We start from the raw sequence: 5,594 nt of genomic DNA, 5'->3' as shown, positions 1-5,594 counted from the left end.
TGACCCAGATTTAACTTTCCCCCCTGATCTTGACCCTGCATCACTGGTGCTGCAATTGGCATGGGGAAGATCGAGTTAAAGTTGTCGGCCCTGTTCGCTCAGCCGTAGTGTTTACCGTTTCAGCGAAATAACGGTGTTTTTCTCTCACAACAAATCAGCATCAGCATCAGCCATTTTTCCGGCCAGCCGAACAAGGCCGTCGTCATCAGACATCAGTTAGTCCACAGTGGGCGCGGGCAGGTGTCGCGTGGCGTGGGAGATGGTTTGCAGGCCCAAGGAGCTCGGTGGTCTCGGCATCATCGACCTGCAAAGGTTCGGTCTAGCTCTGAGACTGCGCTGGGAGTGGGTGCGGAAGGCTGAGCCGAACAGAACTTGGATCGACCTTCCGTCACCCTCTTTCGTGCAGCAACCATGATGGTCGTTGGAGACGGGACATCAACGCTGTTCTGGCAAGACTCCTGGATTCATGGGTGTTGTGCTGAACAAATTGCGCCTGCGGTCTTCGCCTCAGTCCCACGGGCGAAGGCGAGGTCAAGGTCTGTGGCGTCGGGTGTGGCTGATCACGCCTGGGTGTTCGACATTACTGGGGCACAAACTGTTAAGTCTTCCTCCAGTACCTGGACCTCTGGGAGCGGGTTCGCGGTGTCCAGCTTGTGACGGGGGTTCCGGACTCCGTCATCTGGCGTTGGTCCGCTGACCACAAGTGCTCCGCGGCGTCGGCGTATGGTGCGATGTTCATCGGATCGACCTCGCCATTCGGTGCTAAGTTGATTTGGGAGACGCGCGCACCGCCCAAGGTCAGGTTCTTCTTCTGGTTGGCTCTGCATCGTCGTTGATGGACCGTGAATCGATGGATGCGTCATGGGCTGCAGGACAGTGACGCTTGCATCATGTGTCTTCAAGCCTCCGAAACTCTGGATCATATCCTGCTGGGTTGTGTCCTCGGCCGTCAGGTTTGGAATATGCTCCTGTCCAGGCTGGCTCACAGCCGTGGCCGCTCACGGTGACGTCGACCCCTTCCTCTGGTGGGCCTGGGCTAGGCGTAGGGTGCCCCGAGGCAGCAGGAAGGGCTTTGATTCGCTCCTCATGCTAACCTGCTGGGTGCTTTGGAAGGAACGCAACGCACGGACGTTCAGGAATGAAGCCAAGGACGCTCGCGAGCTATGTTTGGAGATCCTACAGGAGGCCGCCATGTGGTTACGGGCCGGGTATTCGACCATGTCGTCGCTCGCTTCGTTCATGTAATTAGTCTCTTGTATGGTCGCTGCCGGCTTCCTCTGGTTTTTCTTTTGCCGCTCTGTTTCATGCTTGTGCAGCTCGACGGGGCAACCTTTGGTTACCTAAGGTCGACGCTGCCGTCATTTGTTTGGATGTCCTCTTTTTCATCTGAATGTGCACGTTCGAGAAAAAATCAGACATCAGTTAGTACTACCTACTGCAATCTAATAAGCTTGCTTAGGGAGCGAGTACCTTGTACTGTCCGCGGCAGGCAGAGTTTGAGGCCAGCAAAGACGGCAGTAGCGACGGCTGCAGCGCACAGCAGCCCCACTGCAAGCCACAGCCTCAGTGGCGAAGCTGAAGGCGCCTCGGGCTTGGCCGGCGGCGGCGAGCCGGGCTCGCAGCTGTCTTCGTCCCGAGGTACCGATCGACGGCGGCCCCCGCAGCTCTTATACCACGCCCATACTTGTGCTACTGACAGATCCGACACATCGAACTCGGCTGCGTCGGCGACCCTGCATAAGCAATTGGTGTCCTGCTCCACTGTCATCAGGATGGTAGCGCAGCTGGGTCAACTGAGACGCCATCAGCGATGCATCACATGTGGGTCCTGCAGCTGCGGTACCGCCTCCGGTTGACACATGCGCGGCTGCAACCAATTGAATCAAGATATAGAATTCCAATCAAATTGATCCAACAACCGATTCATGCATATATACTTGTTTCATCACTATCCCAGCAAGCACCAAATCAAAATGATCCAAACAACCGATCCAAGCAATATATGGGGTTGTGAACTTGAGTTATCATCCAATCAAATTGATCAAACAACCAATTCATGCATATACAGTTGCATTATTATCCCACAGAAATCACAGAATTGCAACAACCGATCCATGCAAGCTAGATAATCCAATCACCCAGCAAGCAGTAATCCAATCTAATTGCAACAACCGATCCATGCAAGCAAGTAATGATACATATAAAATTTCAATCAAATTACAAACAAAGTCGTTTCAAAAAACAAATAAAGGCCACGATTGTGCGCTGCATGTTTGAATCTGCTTATTGTTTTAATTATATCAGATCCGCGAAATAGTGGGGGCTTACAGTGGGTGGTGCAGTCGTCGTCGTCGGCGGCGGCGGCGGCGGCGAGTTGATTAGCGGCGCCGCGCACGGGAAAGGTGGTGGTGGTGGACTCGCAGTCTCTGACTGCCACCACTCCTCCTCCGCACAGAAGCCTGAGGAGGAGGGTGACGCGGGCTGCAGACAACTCCATATCTGCTCGGCGCTGCCTCTCCCTCTGCGTTTCGCTCGGCGCTGCCTCTGGCTCGCTCTGCGTCTCTCTACTGCCACTCGTGGACTTGTCCACCAAGAAGAAGAGGAGGAGAGAGTGGGGAGGCCGATCTGGGTCTGCTAAGTGGGCCGCTGGGCTAGGATAAACCTACCGCGAATTGGGCTCACGCCACGCCCTTATCGTCGCTTGTGCTCGCTGTGCCTGGGCCGGTGGAGAGCGCAGAGAATTTGGCCCAATATCTAGTGACACTTCCCATTGACAGTTTTCTCCAAAAAAAAAAAATAATTGACTAAAAAAAATGGAAATCAGAGATACTGGTGTGAGGCCGATGTTATGCGAAAAAACCCTTACATTTTCATTAATGAATCCGCAGTCCAAGAAAAACCGTTGTGCACAGTGAACGCGGTCAAACTTTTCGCCGACAGATCCCTGATGCATATTTTATTTGCACGTCAAGAACAGAAAATTCGACATTTTTACAGAAAACCGCCCGCACACAATTCCGCAGGGGACACCTTCTCCGGTTGCGCTAGCTCCCACTCCAGGGAGTCCTCTGATCCTCTCTCTCCCCTCCCCGCCGCCGCCACCGTCGGCCCGTGCGACTTGCCGGTGTTTCAGCCTCCGGCGCTGGCGCAAGTACGAGATCCGTCGTCCACCCCCCCATGTGGCACGACGTCTTCAGCCTTGCCCCCGAGCTCTAGCCACGACCTAAATGGAGTACCCACCTTCTCCGCTGTCGTTGCGCCGCGGCGGCCCTTGTTCCCAGTCGTGGATCGACGATGGCGCCTGGGGCTCGCCGCGCCACCAGGTGGTTCTCCGCCTCGCGCTACCGGGAGGTCGGAAGAGGGGCGCCCGGGCGGAGTCCAACCCAGTAGCAGCGAGTGCGAGGGTCTCTCCAACGTGCTCGCCGGCTCTCTGGTTCCCCGACAGCCTCCTGCTCCTCCGCTTCCACAACCTTCTTGGTCAAGGGCATGGTGGCACTGTAGTGAGCTTGCAGCCGAGGATGGTGACTGTAGATGTGCAGGATTACAAGTACGCAAGTATGTACTACAGTGCCTACCCAGCTTATGCCCATTGAGGTAATGGTCTGCTCAGTTCTGAGTATTCGGTGCTTTATTTGTCCTTTAATGTTATGCCAATTATCTATTCGTATTACATGGTTTTGTCCTGTAATGTTATGCCAACAATCTATTTGGATTCCAATTTTCAGGGCATGTTGGGGCTGACAATCCTCATCAGAGTTGTCAATAAAACCTCTCAAGGTAACTGCAGTCCAGTGCGATATTGTTCACATGTCTTTTCAGGGCGAACAAAATAGGTGTTGTACTTTTATTTGGTAGTTGTAATTATGATGCACTTTATCAGAAGATTATTTAAGGGCGGGCCTGGTGCAAGCGGTAGAGTCTTACCGCCTGTGACTGGAAGGTCCCGGGTTCGAGTCGCGGTCTCCTCGCATTGCCCAGGCGAGGGTAAGGCTTGCCATTGACACCCTTCCCCAGACCCTGCACAGAGCGGCCCTTTTTATCAGAAGATTATTGCGATGCAAGAAGGCTCGTGTTCATCGACGGGCTTTGAAAGTTCTCCCTATAACAACATATTCATGCATCACGAGGGGATACTGCTATCACCGTGAATACAAGGCTATTGATTCTTCACAGAGCAAGTGTCAGTCGATTTCTGCTATCCAGGATCCAGTAACTTGTGGTGTTGTCTGTGTATGTTTGGCAATTAAGGTTTCTTCTCCCTGTCTGTAGCTAAATCAATACTTGAATTTCGCAGACCACAGCATGTACAGATCTTCACTGAGGTTTCAAGCGCTCAAGCTATAAATCTAAATCCTATCCCATTAGTCTTTACGGAGTAATTCGCAGTACGTGATGACTTGAGGCCGAGGAGGAATTATGTCTTTAACTGTTCGAGATATGATAGTGTCATGGTTCATCGAGTGTGGTTTGCTTCTGTGCCATTCTTGCTCTTTAGTTGTGAATTTGTGATCCTATCCAAGGGTGGTGTGCATGCTGTTGTTGCTATCCTTCATATAGTAGATTAAGATTGCACTTTCAGATAACCCTGTTTCAGAGCATCTACTTCCATCAGAGCAAGTGGTCAAGCTACAGCTTATGTTATCTTCTGTTGGTTCATCTACTTGTTGCTAGCTTATGTTATCTCCTGGTTATTCAAGTGTGACAACTTATGTTATCTCCTTGTGGTTCATTTATTTGGGTTTACCGTACTATAATTTTTTGGTACAGGGAGGACCAGGTCTTATACTGCCATGTTCTTAGGTTATCTACAAATTTGAAGGACCTGATTGGTAGGAGCAAAACAAATCTTTTCATTTACTTATATATGTTGCTGAGATACATAGTCTCAGGTTACATGGGCTTAATCATGCGTCCAAAGATTTACCAAGTATTAAGACTTGAGGAAAAACATGCCGATGTAATCAAAATTTCAGAACTTTGGAGTTCACCAATGACCCCTATTTTTTTCTTCTGAAATTTGCATTAAGATTATCATAATGCATTTTATCCAGTTTGGGATTTTCCATCCATCGTAGCTGATTAGGAATCATACTTTTTTTTTGTTTATGTGCATCTACAAGAGCACTTACAAGTTACACCAATTATATGGGACCTGAATATGATCAGGAGTACTTTAGCATAGTTTCGCCTATGTGATTTGTGAATTGTTGATACATAATGCACTCTGATCCCTGGTTTGGGTATATCATGTGTGCTACAAACTACCAGAAAATAAGTTGTATGTTATAGGCTAGATGGATAGTTGAGCATTGTATGAGGTGCCCAGTTACGTCTTTGTTGGCAAATAGTTAATATGCCATATTTTGCTAATGTACTGTCAGTATTACCGTGTCAACTAATTGGTTAATTTGTTTTTCAGAAGAAAATCCATAGTTATATTATTTTAGCTTTTACTTTTGTTTTGAAAGCATGCCCTTGCTTCATGTTTCATAGTCTGAAATGGAATGGTGGTTACGCGTTACCATGATACAAAGATATTCTCATCTGTTGGGATAAATAGTGCTTTTAGTAATGCATGGTAGGGCACCGCGAAG

At 49.7% G+C, this 5,594-nt stretch overlaps 1 long non-coding RNA gene across 1 annotated transcript; it reads left to right on the top strand.

Moving 5' to 3' along the window:
* The first annotated feature begins 3,010 nt into the window (after nucleotides 1-3,010).
* On the top strand, nucleotides 3,011-4,714 carry LOC136508918 (uncharacterized). The gene is made up of 2 exons (XR_010772143.1): nucleotides 3,011-3,594; nucleotides 3,726-4,714. It is a non-coding gene; the product is annotated as an uncharacterized lncRNA (long non-coding RNA).
* The last annotated feature ends 880 nt before the right edge of the window (nucleotides 4,715-5,594 follow it).

Source organism: Miscanthus floridulus, chromosome 15 (assembly GCF_019320115.1).
Source record: "Miscanthus floridulus cultivar M001 chromosome 15, ASM1932011v1, whole genome shotgun sequence".
Lineage (NCBI taxonomy): Eukaryota > Viridiplantae > Streptophyta > Magnoliopsida > Poales > Poaceae > Miscanthus > Miscanthus floridulus.
This window is presented reverse-complemented; position numbering and strand designations above follow the sequence as displayed.